The sequence below is a fragment of the Chinchilla lanigera genome, unplaced genomic scaffold (assembly GCF_000276665.1).
Source record: "Chinchilla lanigera isolate Chin_1 unplaced genomic scaffold, ChiLan1.0 scaffold00021, whole genome shotgun sequence".
In the NCBI taxonomy this organism is placed as follows: domain Eukaryota; kingdom Metazoa; phylum Chordata; class Mammalia; order Rodentia; family Chinchillidae; genus Chinchilla; species Chinchilla lanigera.
The window spans coordinates 10,054,182-10,068,628 of record NW_004955422.1 but is presented as its reverse complement, the minus strand read 5'-3'; the positions used below and the strand labels follow the sequence as shown (position 1 = coordinate 10,068,628).

The 14,447-nt window shown below is 43.8% G+C and overlaps 1 protein-coding gene across 1 annotated transcript in view; it reads left to right on the top strand.

The window, feature by feature from the left end:
* Prr5l (proline rich 5 like) overlaps nt 1-14,447 on the top strand; it is a 96,824-nt gene that overhangs the window by 783 nt on the left and 81,594 nt on the right. The window lies entirely within an intron of this gene.

The window sequence follows — 14,447 nt, the reverse complement described above, 5'->3', positions numbered from 1 at the left end:
GGCTGGGGATTTAGCTCAGCGGCAAAAGCGCCTGCCTGGCAAGCGCAAGGTCGTGAGTTCGGTTCCCGGTACCGGAGAAAAACCAAAAAAAAAAAAAACAAAAAAAAAAACAAATCCTGGTGCTGATAATCAATAGCTGTGAGATTCTGGACAAAAAAGTCACTTCATTGCTCTGAGCTTATTTCTTCATCTATAAAGGGCCTGATTAAAAAAAAAAAGGTCATAGTGTCCTTTGCACTTGAAGGAGTATTAACAGCTATTGTGAAAAGGAAACTGCCTTGACATTTTAAGAGGATTTATTAATCCTTATAGTGAGATTTTTGTCCTAGAGTAAAAGAGAGGCCACAGAGACTTTCCTCTGTTCAGGAAAGACAGGCTATTTGATCGATACTGTCACAGTCTTCGTTATATTTATGAACATATACAATCGTTCATTTGAATGCATCAATTTAACATTTGGACTCTGAGACCACTTTTCCCGATACTAAAAACAGAACAAAACAACAATCAAAACCTTTAATGTCTTTTACCAGCCACACGCATGTCCAAGTCTCAGGCACATCATGAAATATTGTTAGCTAGTTGCCGCGGAGCGATGTATGGTCATCCTCTGAACACACAGATCCACCTATTTTTAGCAGGATTTCTTTTTTTTTTTTTTTTTTGGCTTTTCTCCGGTACCGGGAACCGAACTCACGACCTTGCGCTTGCCAGGCAGGCGCTTTTGCCGCTGAGCTAAATCCCCAGCCCTAGCAGGATTTCTGATCACTCTAAATGCCTAGTTCTTAGGCAGGAGGACCAAGGGGCATTTTTACAGTGCCAGCTATCAATTGTTAATAGTATTTAAGTAAAAATTTCCTCAGCTATAGCGCTACAAAGTTCAACTCAGCAAACGCTTAGAGAGCTGACTATGGGTAAGGCATCAAACAGGAAAGTGAGGAGTGCAGATACCAGTTTTGATGATCAAAACCCGTGCCCACAATAAAAACACACAGCAGGAAACCCTGACACATATCCGATTATCTGGCGTGCAGCCATTTGGAACACACCGCGCGGCTCACCAGCTTGTGGTAAGGGTCCGTGGGTGGGTGCATGTATGTGCATAAGTGTGGTCAGTGTGGCATCACGGGCTGAGTAAAGGGAGAAGGTTTTATGGTAGACACTCAGGAGGAAAAGCTGTGCAAACCGTGCTCGTATCTTCCTAAGTATATGTTAGCATAAAAACACTTGCCTGCTCTCCTATCTCGCCTATCTCTGTGTCGCCTTGTGAGTAGCAATTGCCCTAAGCTACTCTGACTCAAGATGCAGGTAGCGCTCTGCAGCAGCAGTTCACATGTGGGCAGAGACCCCTAGGTTGCCCGTGCAGAGATAGTGCACTGCGCTGAGAAGGGCTCTGGGCTCAGTGTAACGCTCTGCTGTGGGCATGCTGAAATTCCTAGTAGCTTTTGAAGAAAGGTCCCCCTCTTTTTACTTTGCAGTGGTCTTCAGTGATGTAGCTGGTCTGAGTTGCTTGAGACACTTTTAGGGGCTCCATGAGCTCAAAACTATTTTATTATTTCTTTTCTTTTTTTTTTTTTTTAATTTTGTGTTTTTGAGACAGGGTCTCGCTATGCAGTTCAGGCTAACCTTGAGCTCACTGTGTAGCCCAGGCTGGTCTCAAACTTGCAATGATCGTCCTGCCTCAGCCTCCTCCGTGCTGGGATTACAGGCGTGCGCCACCACACCCAGTTCAAAACTATTTTAATATTACTAATAATCTTAGTTTTCTTTGCCTTTTCCGCTCTCATCCTCACACCAGTCAGCAATGGCCTTTTCCCAAGGCTACCGGATGTGGGTTTTAGAACAGAGTGCACAAACAGCTATGAGATGCCAGCTCTCTGAAACCAGACATTGATGAGGCTTGTGGGAGTGAAAAGAACAGTGCCATTCTCCTCGCCATCTATATTTTGGTTTTGGAATATACAGTTATGTCTCATAAAATATTGCTTCTGCTAAGGGGATAGAATAACAGATGGTTTATACAAGATAGCTGGGCAAGGTGGTATACATCTGTAATCCCACTGTAAAAATGCTAATATAATAGACATTAAAATTATTTTTAAAGAAATGAGTGAATTACCATTAAAATTATTTTCTCCCTTGACCAGGTATAGAGCTCACTGGTAAAATGCATGCTTAGCACACAGGAAGTCTTAGGTTCAATTCCTACCACCAAAAGTAAATGAAATGCAAGTTGTTTTCTTTCTTTTTTTGGTGCTGGGACTTGAACTCAGGACCTTGCACTGGCCAGGCAGGCACTTGTGCTGCTGAGCTAGATCCCCAGCCCCTGTTTTCTCTGTTTTAAGTTCCTAATGTGTTAAATATGGATTGATACAACTCAGAAAAACAAAAATTTTCGAGCTTCATAATTTTTAAGATTATTGCTGGGTATGGTAGCACACTCCTGTAATCCTAGCACTCAGGAGGCTGAGGCAGGAGGATCCTCGTGAGTTCGAGACCAACCTGAGCTACAAAGTGAGCTCAAGGCCAGCCTGAACTGCATAGCAAGATCCTGCCTCAAAAAGACAAGAAAAAAGGACTATAAGGAACACCAAGTTTGAAAAATTTGAGAGTAGCTGCTTTCCAGATATAGTACTTATTATTTCTACTCCAAAAAGAAATAGTTGTGTGAATATGATAAAAGATACAGTATGTTTCATGTGCATCAAAAGATAAATACAGGGCTATACACTTAGCATTCTGGGAGGCTGAGGCAGGAAGATTGCAAGTTGGAGCCCAGCCTGGGCAACTGAGTGAGACCCTGTCTCAAAATAAAAGATACAAAAGGGCTGGGATGTAGCTCAGTGCAAAGGTCTTGTGATCAACCCTCCCCTCTTCTTCTTTATGACAGCCTTAAACAAAAGCTGAAATCTACACTAATTTAATCAATAATAAGGCAGATTTGTTTTTAAATTGTGCTTTATGTGTTCAGTGGGAAACTTCTCAACTGTAAAAATGAACACATCACAGCTAGAATGTTTCTGTTTAGATAAAGGATAAATCTCACAATGGTAACAAAAAAGTAAACTCCAAAAGATATACACAGTATCATTCACTCTGTGTAAAATACATAAACAAGTAAAACTGCAGCATATAGAATACTACAGTATACAGTACATAGTACATATGTGATGCACAGTATGTAATCTATACCACATGTAATATATACATTAAGGATATATGCAGGGGGCCAGGGATATAGCTCAGTGGTACAAGTGCCTGCCTGGCAAGTGCAACATCCTGAGTTTGATTCCCAGTACAAAAAAAAAAAAGATATATGCATAGTGAACTATAAGGAAAAGTAAGGAAATAGTTATCTCAAAAATGAAGATAATGATTGCTCTGGGGATGAAGAGGATAGAATAACAGATGGTTTATACAAGATAGCTGGGCAAGGTGGTATACATCTGTAATCCCAACATTCAGGAGGCTGAGTCAGGAGGATTGCTGTGGGTTCTACATAGCAAGATCTTGTCTCAAAAAAAAAGAAAGAAAACCCAGAGAGATTTTAGAATAGAATATTGAAAATTATTTTCTTCTTAATCTGAGGGTGATTACAAAGATTTTAGTGTTGTTATTATTCCTTGAAATATGCATGTATATGTATTTCACATATATCTCAAATATATTTCATGGTAAAATGAAATAAAATGGTAAAAATGGAGACCTAGTTAAAATTAGGTAGTGTGTTTGCTTATGTGTTCATTTGGGAGGATAAATTGACTTCCACTAAAACAAAAAAAGAAAAGCAAAGAGTCAGTTTGTTATTTCCTTTAACCTTATGCAGGATTTCCCTCAGGGTGACCTAACACGCATGGCTCACCTTGACTTCTTTTCTCTGTTGTAGAAATTGTCAGAGCAGCGAGTTCTGCTTGCATGCAGCCCTCAGGGCATTCCAAGATGGAACAGCTGTTTGGGGCTTTTGGGCCCGCCTGCTGCAGGGGTCCCTGAGGAGACCAGCTGTCCACCTACGGTAGGCAGGGAGGACCAACGGAGGACCCCTCATGAGGCAGAGAGTTGGACAAAGGGATCCCAAGGTCCCTGTCACATCTGCAGGGCTAGTAGAGAGACTCTTCCCTTACCAACTCCAGGGCCACAGGGTCTGAAGTCCTAGTGAACAGGTAGGTAACAGGAGGCCTTCGGCAGGACGAGAAAGGCCCATGCTGTCTGCAGAAGCTGGCCACAAGCTCAGTCCTGACTGGCAACTTGTTCCAAGGGATGTGTGCGCTGCGGAGGGCAGGGCAGGGCGGGAGTGGGAACTGCATGCTCTCATCTCATGACTGACTCATTGAAGTGGGTCCCTCCCTTCCCTTTCTGGGGCCCTTTTCCTCCGCTTTCGGCACCAAAGAGGTGATGTGACTTCCCCCGACCGGTCTTTGACAAATCCAACTTGTAAATGAGTGCTAAGCTGTGTGGCCCTTGGAAGGGAAAGGAGGGTGTCCTGGAGACAAGGATCCTACTCCAAGGAGCAGTTCTCCAGGGCAGGACATTTCAGCTGCTGGGCAAGCAGAACAGACATTTCCAAGACAGGACGTTTTCCTAGCACTTCTCAAATAGGCCTGCAATTATAAAGGGAATCTCATCCTCCCTCTTTTCTCTGTCCACCCATCTTTTTTTGTTCATTCCCATGACTCCTTCTCCCCACTCTGAAAGGCTCTGGGAGTCTCCTGTTGTATCCTAGGCATTGCCTCGCTACTGGCGATTGAAAGACAAATAATGAGGTGCCACTGATTTTGTAATCTGTGAGTGAAGACAAACAGGTGGATGATCGTTGCAGCAGCTGAGGCAGATGCTGGGAGGGACCGTGTGCCATGCGCCCCCAGCCCGCCTGGGCTTTCAGGGTGCGGCTGTCCTGTGACTGGCTGCTGGAGGGACAAGTGAGGGTTTTTAAGGAGAATCAGGAAAACAAGTTATTCCAGGCTCGGGGCTCCCAGGGGTGATTGGCTCCACCCTGCACTGTCCACCTGGACGTGGTCCTGCCCGTTTCAGACCATAAGCAGCTCTGTGTGAGAAGGCATAGGCACAGAGGGGGAGGGAAGAAGTGGCCTGAATGAAGCTGGGATGAAGACGCCGCATGCAAACCTTTACATCGTGCGGGAAACTAAGATAGGGAAGCCGAGGTTTACAAATCAGAAGAAGAAGAAAGCCCAGTTCTTTGATGTGCCCAGTTCTTTTAACTTACATTCTTGTCAGAATTTATGGGACTAGCCTGTAGCTGGGTGTGGTGATGCACACCTGTAATCCCAGCACTCAGGAGGCTGAAGCAGGAGGATCCTTGTGAGTTTAAGACCAGCCTGGGCTACAAAGTGAGTTCAAGGCCAGCGTGAGCTACACAGCGAGACCCTGCCTCAAAAAGACAAAAAAAAAGAATTTATGGGATTTATATTTATGGAGCATCTGCCACATGCCAGGAGCTGCATGGGAGCTCACGGCTCTCTCTCCAGAGTAGCAAGGACAGCCCTGCTCTTCTGTGCAGGGGTCATGCACAGCAGCTCAGCATGGTTTCTGCAGGTGATCTGACTGTCGCGTCCTTGGCCGCTTCTGCTAAGACTGAGGCCTTTCCTCTTGTGCTTCCTCCTGCTTGCTCTGTCAGAGGTGTGGAAGAACAGGGCAGTGACCCCAGGCAGGTTTCCTGGGAAGGGGGAAATGGGCCAGCTTCCAGATCAGTGGAGGAAGCGGGAGTTCACCCGTATCTGCCCACTGCTCCAGACACAGGGCTTCGGCTCCCCGACTGCCAACCTTTGTCCACCTGCCTGGCACAGGCTGAGGACCCGGCACTGGCTGAGTCTTCCAGAAACAGCTGGGCTCAAGGAAAACAGCCCACCCTTCCCCAAGAATGCCAAGAAACAATCAGCTATTAAATATCAGGGGAAAGCACAGGAACCCCTTTGGCCAGGAAATCTGAATGGAACAGCGATTAAGTCATTCAACTCCTGGCCGCACGGAACCCCCAGGACTACAAAGGGCTCTGCTTTCATCTTTTTTTTTTTTTTTTTTTTTTTTTTTGAGACAAGATCTTGCTGTGCACTTCAGGCTGGGCTTGAGCTCACTTTGTAGCCCAAGCTGGCCTCGAACTTGCAACGATCCTCCTGCCTCAGCCTCTGCGCGCTGGGATTACAGGTGTGCACCACCACACCCGGCTGCTTTCCTCTTACAGATCGTTTGTTTGGCTGGTATTTCACTTTAAAAGAAGCACTTGTATGTTCTCATCAATGATGGTTGAGCCCACAGGCTGGGGAGGCCAAATGCCTGGCTTGAATCTCAACCCTGACACTTGCTATGTCACTTGAGGCAAGTTACTTAACTCTCTGTGCCTCAGTTTCCTCTTCTATGAAATGGGAATAATAATAGTTGTAATGGCCTGATGTTAGAAGAATTCAGTGTTAAGAAATGTTAGGAGAATTCATGATGCTGGAAGAATTAAATGAGCTACTATTTATGATGCACTTAGGACTAAGCGTAATAAATATTTTAAGGGTTGAATTAATTAAACATATATATATTTAATTTTCCAGCCATGGGTAATATGTGCTTCTGTCCTCTCCTTCTCTCAGAACACCTACCTTTGGACAGAAAGAATGTAGATGGTAAAAACATAAAGAAAAACCAGAGATTTGGGGTCAAATAGCCTCAATTTAAATCTTGGTTCCAGCACTTGGTGGCTAAGTCAGCTAACCTCTCTGCTCCTCAGTGTCCTGTGTAGAATAGGTCCTTGGTGTCCCTGTTTTGTAGGAGAGTTGGAATGAGTGCTGTAAAGTTCTCAGTGTAACGCTGGTACTTAGGAAGTGCTCAGTAAAATTTAGCTATTGTCATCATCTGGCATTTTTAAAAATGTTCCATCAACACAGCAGGTTTAATTGTGCAAGCTGCAAGTCCTGCTAGGACTCAGGCTGGGGACTGGTCCTGGGTTTGCACTAAGTAATGTCTGCTTGTGCTAATTTACCCTCAAATACCCCTTGGCCACATCTAAATTGAGCCTCATCCTATCTTCCTGTGAAGGAGGAGGCACTGCGGCAGACACGGGGAATGATTGTTCGGGGTTACTCATGCACTTTCCATCATAGAAAGTGAAGGAGGCGTGCTTCTTTCACTAAATTTGGGATACTATCAGCAGACTAGTCATCCAAGAAATTAAGAAGTGGAGAGCAGAGTCTTCAGTAGAATCAATTAAGATTTCCCCTTGATCTCACATAGAGCTGGGCCCTTTTCAAGTTTGACTGCCAGGGAATTCTTTTGTCTAGGATGACATTTCTCCCGTTGTGTTCTGGGGAATGCTGTTTTTGCAAGCTGTTTAGTAACATTCCATAAAAAAGTTAAACTATTGGAAGTTTCTTTTCTGCAGACCGCCTCCAAATTTTTTGTTGTCTTTGTCTCTTTGGTTATTTGTTGTTGCTGTTGCTGCTGTTGTTATTGCTATTGTTGTTCCATGGGGATTGAACCCAGGGCCATTGTACTGAACCGTATCCTCAGCCCTTTTCCATTTCATTTTACAAAAAAATTTGAGACAGAGTCTTGCCGACTTTGATGACTTGCTAGGTCACAAGTTCGAGCCCAGCCTGCACAACTTAGTGATTAACATCTTCATATACTAATGCACCTTGTGATTTTTGTATGCAGGATTTCTCAACATTGTTCCACTAAGGAACACTTCTCCAGTGTCACCAGCAACGTCTTGCCATGGTGTCCTTCTCAGAAACACTCACCCAGGAAAGCCCTCTAAGCTCATCCATGAGAGCCGTGAGAAACATCAAAACTCTAGTAACACAAGGAGGATAGCTAGGAGGAGAAATGGAGCGGAGGTTGAGCGATGGGTTGTCTGTGCTCCCGTCAGACCAGAGCTGCCCCTGTTAATGCTGGAGAGTGAACAGAGAGTCCTTTGTGCCCTTGGTCGACTTGGCTCACTGTGGCTGAATTGGACTCACTGACACCGCCAGGTACCTGTGCTCCTTGGAGACAGAACATCTTTGCCCTCCCTACTTTCTGCTCCTGCAGGATTTTCCTCATTTTCCATGTCTTCCCTATAGTGGGTGGGGTGGGTGAGAGTGTTTATCTTCCCCAAACAGCTCTGTGACTTCCTCCTCCTGTGTTGGGAGACTGGGATGACTGAAGTGGGAAAAGGACAAACAATGGGAAAGAACACAGTACAGTGTGTGGTTATGTCTACCTCTAACACGTTATGCAATCTGGGAAAGAACTAAAGTATTTCTTGTAATCTCAACATCTTTCCCCTAAAAAATTCCAGATAAAAATCTTACTCATTTCACGGTGTTGTCTAAGAAGTAAGTGAGACTCTGCTTGCAAATTTCCCCACATAGCTTCACCATGTTGTATGTCAGAGATTTATATTCACATCAGTTAGAATTATCCTACGTAGATTTCATATTTTTGTGTGCACATCTGAGAGAGAAAAAGAAAGAGAGAATGGAGAAAGAGAAAAGCCACACGCAAAGCTGGGAATATAATGGGAATTCCACCTGGCAAAGAAAGATTTAGATTGAAATGGAAAGTGAATACACTGCCTACTAATAGCAATTCTTTCATCTGAAGAGAACATTTGTAAATGTGATTCTAGGCAAAGAGTCCTAGAAACCCATGCTGATTATATATTCATTAATATCTTAGTTTATACATCCACTTCCAGAGAATTTAATTAGCATGAGTTAACCCCTAGAATCTTATTGTGTATGGAAAGCACACTGTGGGCATGTTATGGTACCCAGGACACTGTGTGTGGGCTCTGACTCTGAAGAAGACCAAGTTGCCTTGTGGAATTTTTTGATCTCTTCACCTCTGTGCCTCTCAACCATAGCCTAGATCAGTGATGGAGAACCTCTTAGAGCTTCCGGTGATACAAACAGCCTACTGCAGCAAGCACACTAGCCAAGGTAAACTGGCCTGGTTCAAAACTACCTCTTGTCTTCTTTCTTCCTCTTCCTTCCTTTCTCTTCCACTCCTCCACAGACAAGAGTAAGTAAACATGAACACATACCACTTGCCTTTATAGACAACCAGTGCAGATTATTTTTCCTCATCATCATGTCTGATTTAGATGATTATGCCTCTTATTTGATAATTACTCTTCTATTTTTTATCAGGTTAATAACTCTGTTATTGCGGGCTGATCACCCCTGCAATCTCCCAAACGAATGGACAGTGAAGGCTTAAATAAATGAGACACATGAAATGATTTTAGGGCTTCAGGAGTGTCCAACTCTCTTACTATATTTCAGATTCTCTGGGTTAAGGTCAAGATTTCCCTGGGTGGCCCAACTTTACTAGATTTTCAAACAAAGGAAGGGGATACTGCAGAAAATGCAGGAACTTGGGCAGGACTTGAGAAACCTATTATGGAATTCTCCAAGTAATACTTATGTTAATTTAGGAGAACTAAGTTTTCCAGGAAGACCTTCACTGCAGAAGTGAGATGTCTGCAACTACAGTGTCGTTTTAGTTAATTGGGGTTGTAGTCAAAAGTCCTCAGCTGTGGCCTTGTCTTGTCCTTTGAGGCCTCATGGCTTCACCCACCATTACAGGCCTAAGTAGGGACTAGTGATTCACAAGTAAACATGAAAAGCCAATTGGTTAATATAAGTACTGCTCAGAGCTGCTTCATAATGGTCTCCATGAATTTTTATTTGATCTGTTTTTGCAATAGGGAAGGTATGCATGCCATGCTTTACTTTTAAGACTATCATTTTATTTTCATGTTCTTGGTTCACTTACTGGAGCCTGCTTTATAGCCAATACTGTGTACAGTATTATAATACACATGAACATAGAAAGGTTAGCCAAACTGAGAACAGAATATAGTACTTGGCTTTACTGTAAAGGAATTAGGAGTGTTTATCTGGTGGCACAAACATGGGCAATAAATATACAAAGATCTCTTACTCTGCATGTTGTGTTTAATTATTTTTCTTTTGCCACTAAAAAATTATATTACCATGTGCTGAGAGCATCATACCAAATATTTCACATAGATCTCATAAGCCTCACATAGCTCCATGGAGACCCCGAGAATAGGTCAGATTAGCAGATGAACTTCAGTAACCCCAGCGATGAAAGGGGTACCACCAGTTCTCAGTCCCAAGCTGAGGGTTTTTCCCCACACTGACAGGAGGCATTGACTGACTCTACTTTTTGCTTATACCAGAAGAGATGACTGATATGGTCAAGACATCTGGCTTTCAAAGGAAAATCTTCCTGGACACTGGGATCCACTAGCTCAAGTAATAGTGGCCTCTCACAGAAACAAGGCCATGCCAGGCTTCATGGGAGCGGGGGCCAGGCTCTCTCTCTCCTTTCCTTTTTTCCTCCCTCCCTTCTTTTCTCCCTCACTCTCCTTCTCTTCCCCCTCTCCCTCCCCCTTCCCCTTTCCCCCTTCTCCATCTCTTTGTATGTGTACGTCTGTGTGTACGACCTGCTGCTGTGGGATTTCTACTATCTGAAGTTTCATTCATTGACTCCATCAGTAGCTATTTGTTGGCTGCCACATGATAAGAAAATCAGAGGTACGGGTGACAGGCAGCTTCAGCAGGATGGAGAAGATGAAAAATTGAAGAGGATCAAAGAACAAGAAAAGAAAAATGAGAGTCACTGGCTAGGGCTCACTCTTCTGTGCTGTTTGCACCGAGCACACTGGCAGGGGAGGAGAGCCCCCTGCATTACCCACTGGGAGGAGAGAGGAGAGACGGGATCTGGGGCCCAGTGGACGGGCTGGCCTTGGATTTGGACTGGGCCATTCATTCACGGTTAAGAGGAGAAAGGCAGAATATGGCTCTACAGTCTCATGGGTTCACAGAAATGGTGGTAACCCATGGACGTGCCTGTGGTCTCATGCAATGAGGGAAGGAAGGTTCTCATGGGAGAACTTTTAGAAGGTTGAAGAAAGATAGTGGGAGAGGGAGGGGATGTTTAGGATGTCTTACGATCAAACTGTTTATGTATGCTGGAGAAATACAGGTTTGTGTGAGAGGGGTTAGGAGCTTAGACGGTGTGCATGTGAATTTAAAGTTAACATCTGCAGTGCGGTTGTGTGAATTTCTTTCATCACATTTATGCTAGTGTGGGGACAGAGTAGAAGAAGAATCAGACTGAACAAGCTTTTAGCTTAGCAAAGCAGACACAGAGAAGTGAACACACGACCAGGGTGTCCAGTATTTATGTGAGGGAGTTAATAAAATAATGGGACCTTGTAACCCAGGTAAGGTAGGGAATAAGGACAGGAGGATGAGCTGTCCCTAAGATAGGACATCTGAGGAGGTGAAGGCAGATGGGTATATGAGTACTAGAGGGGATGACCTGGAAAGACAGGCGGTGCTGGTGGCAAAGAAAGTGCTCATGGGAAATGACAAGGTCAAGGCTGACCATGGGGGTGAACATGAGCTATAAAGTAGACCATGTTATTGGAGTAGAAGCGAAGAATCTGAACTTCCAGGATACTGGAAAGATTCTTTCTATGGATAATGGCCGGGAATCAGCACAGTAACAGTATGTAAAACAGTGTCTATAAACCAGGAGCAACAGCTTCAAACAAAGCTGGGGATAACCCAGGAGTCCATGATGACCACAGCGAGGAGAGGTAGGATTTTTTAGGAGGGATTGTGGTCTGGCTGTGGAGCGAATAACAAGAAAAACAAATATTCTGTCTCTCAGTTCAGCACTGCAAAGAGTCTGGAAGAGAAGCGACACCATTTCAGAGGACCTGGGGCAGAAAGAGCCCTCATAAGAGAAACAGAGTTCAGTTAGAACAGTGATTCTCAAAGTGTACATGAGGAATCCATCAGAGACCCATAACCCCAAAATTATATTCCTAGAAATGTAGAAGTACTAAGATATTATTTGACTTTTCCACTCTCATTTTCCCACTAATACTCAACCAGTCCAGAGTCTGCATGATGTGTGAGATGTGTCAGATTGAAGGTAGACATAGATAGGAGAATCCACCCATCTTCCATTAAGCCACAGATTAGAGGGATTTGCAGAAATCTACAAAATGCTATCCTTGCATAAAATGCTACATAAAATGCTCTTATTTAGAATAATACAATTATTTTTCATAAAATGTGGGGTGATGTTATTATTGTCATTTTAAACTTAATTTTATCTTTTAATTCTATGTGTGGTAGTGTGGAGAGATATAAGCACACAAAGGCTTTCTGAAGTCCTGAAACGTTTTTAGGAGTGTCTTACAATCAACATGTTTAGGCACCACTGAATTGGCACATGGGCACTAAGGGAAGGTTCTGATAAAGAAACTGAAGTGTAGGGGATTTTTCTGGGTTTCACAGAACATAACAGAAGGTTTTTTGAGAATAGAGAAGGGCTGACAGGTGGGTCGGAAAAGGGGATAGGAAAAAGTACGTGGTGACGACAGCCTGGAGGGGTCAAGAGCCTCTCATTTAGTCCTGGTTTCTTGTGCTAATTGGCAGAGACAGGGATGAAGGTGAGGAGGGGTCCTGAGGATGATGCAACTGAGTGTTGCCCGGAAACCAGGAGTGGGAGGGGCTACTGCCAGGGGAGGGATAGAGCAGGAGGTCAACCATCTCATAGAGGAAGTTGCTCCCTCACCTTGAATCTTTAAAAGACAAGTCTGACTGTAACTGTCTTGTGTCAGGTGTGCATTCCCAAGGCCAGTTACTTGGTACAAGTCATGGGACAATCCGTTGCCCCACCTCACAGTGCCAAAGGTATATGGTCGCTCCTGGAGAAGAGGATCTTTACAGCTTGGAAAGATATCCCCAAAGTCCTTCAACAGGAGGACATCACAATGCATGAGCGAGACTCCTTTTGGGATAACTTTGAGTATTTGTTTGGAGTGTTTCCTATTCTGCCCCATTTTAAGGTGGCAAAGATGGATTAATTATACGCTGATCTTATGCTGCTACTTCCCATTCTGTTCCAAAAGAAAACCAAAGCATCACTCTGGATCCCCTAACCTTTGCTCACATACCCAATCCATCAGAAAGTCTTAGCATCGCTAACAGATCAGACGTCATCATTGCTCTAAACCTGATCAGACATCACCATCTTGTCCTTGTCCTCCTGCAACCACTTCTTAAAGGGACCATTGACCCTTCACTTTTGCCCTTTTTTCTAATGCATTTACCGCACCTTAGTTAGTGGGTGTTATGGTTTGTGTGTGCATGTCTGCCCACATCCTCATGCAATCATGGGGCGGGCTTCTAGATTTATGATTGATTCATGATCCAATGTTGGAAGAGTTCTACATGCGCCCTCGGGCAGGTAGTTTGCATACAAAGCAAGAGAGGGAAAGAGGCTGCTTACCACTGCTCCTCCCTTTTGCTCTTGTTGCTCTTGCTGTTCTGCTGCCATGAACTGTTGCCCTCTGCCATGTGCCACTCTGCTTTGGAGCCAGCCTAGTATGGACTAAAACTTCCACAAACTGTAAGTTAAATAAACCTTTCCTTCCTTAATTTTGGGCACTGGGTATTTTGTCTCAGCAATGATAGAAGAGTAATCAAGACAGTGGGGTATTTCTAATGCAGAACTTAGGCTGCATCACTGTAGTCCCGCCTTATTTGCAGAAGATATGATCTAAGATTCCCAGTGGATTTCAGGAACCATTACAGTACCCTGTGGCTTCACTGCAATTGAAGGCTAGTTGTGGATGGTGTCCTTTCTCTCTAATCAACTTCTTTCTTCAATTCTGCCAGAAATGTGGCAGCAGTTTGTTCATTGGAAGATACAGTCTCTCTCATAATTTTATATCTTTCAGTTCAAACCTATCCCTGAATCTATGGGACCATCCCTTACTTGCAGTAAATGGTTTGGTGTCACTGGATTCAGGAGATCCTTTGCTCAGGTCTTCCTCTTGGATCACTCTGGAAACTTATTTCTGTCAATTGGATCACACTTTCTGTTCTTGTCTTCCACCCGCAAGTTTAATGCTTTTCCTGTCTTAACTAAGCACCCATTACAGGCTGTAACTTCTGCAGCTTGAGGTACAGCAGCAATGAACACAAGTTTCTTTCCCTTCTTTACAATTTTACAGAAGACTCATTTGTAATTACCATAGGCCTTAGCATCCTCAGCATAAAATCTTTTTTCTTTCCTTATTAAGGTTGAGAACTTACACTTTTTACTTATAGAGAACACTTTCTGGCTTAATTGGCATATCTGCACTGTCACATGGCTACTCTTGTGCTTCAGGCTATTATTGGTAAAATAAGAGTTACTTAAACATAAGCAGCGACAGTCAAGCTTAGACTCAAGTACTAAGTGAGTAACGGGAAGGTGGTGTATGCAGGATGGATATTCTGGGCAAAAAGATGATTCACTTCCTGGGTTAGACAAAGCAGGACAATTCTAGATTTCATGCTCTTCAGAATGGTATGAAAAATTTCTTTCTTTCTTTCTTTCTTTCTTTCTTTCTTTCTTTCTTTCTT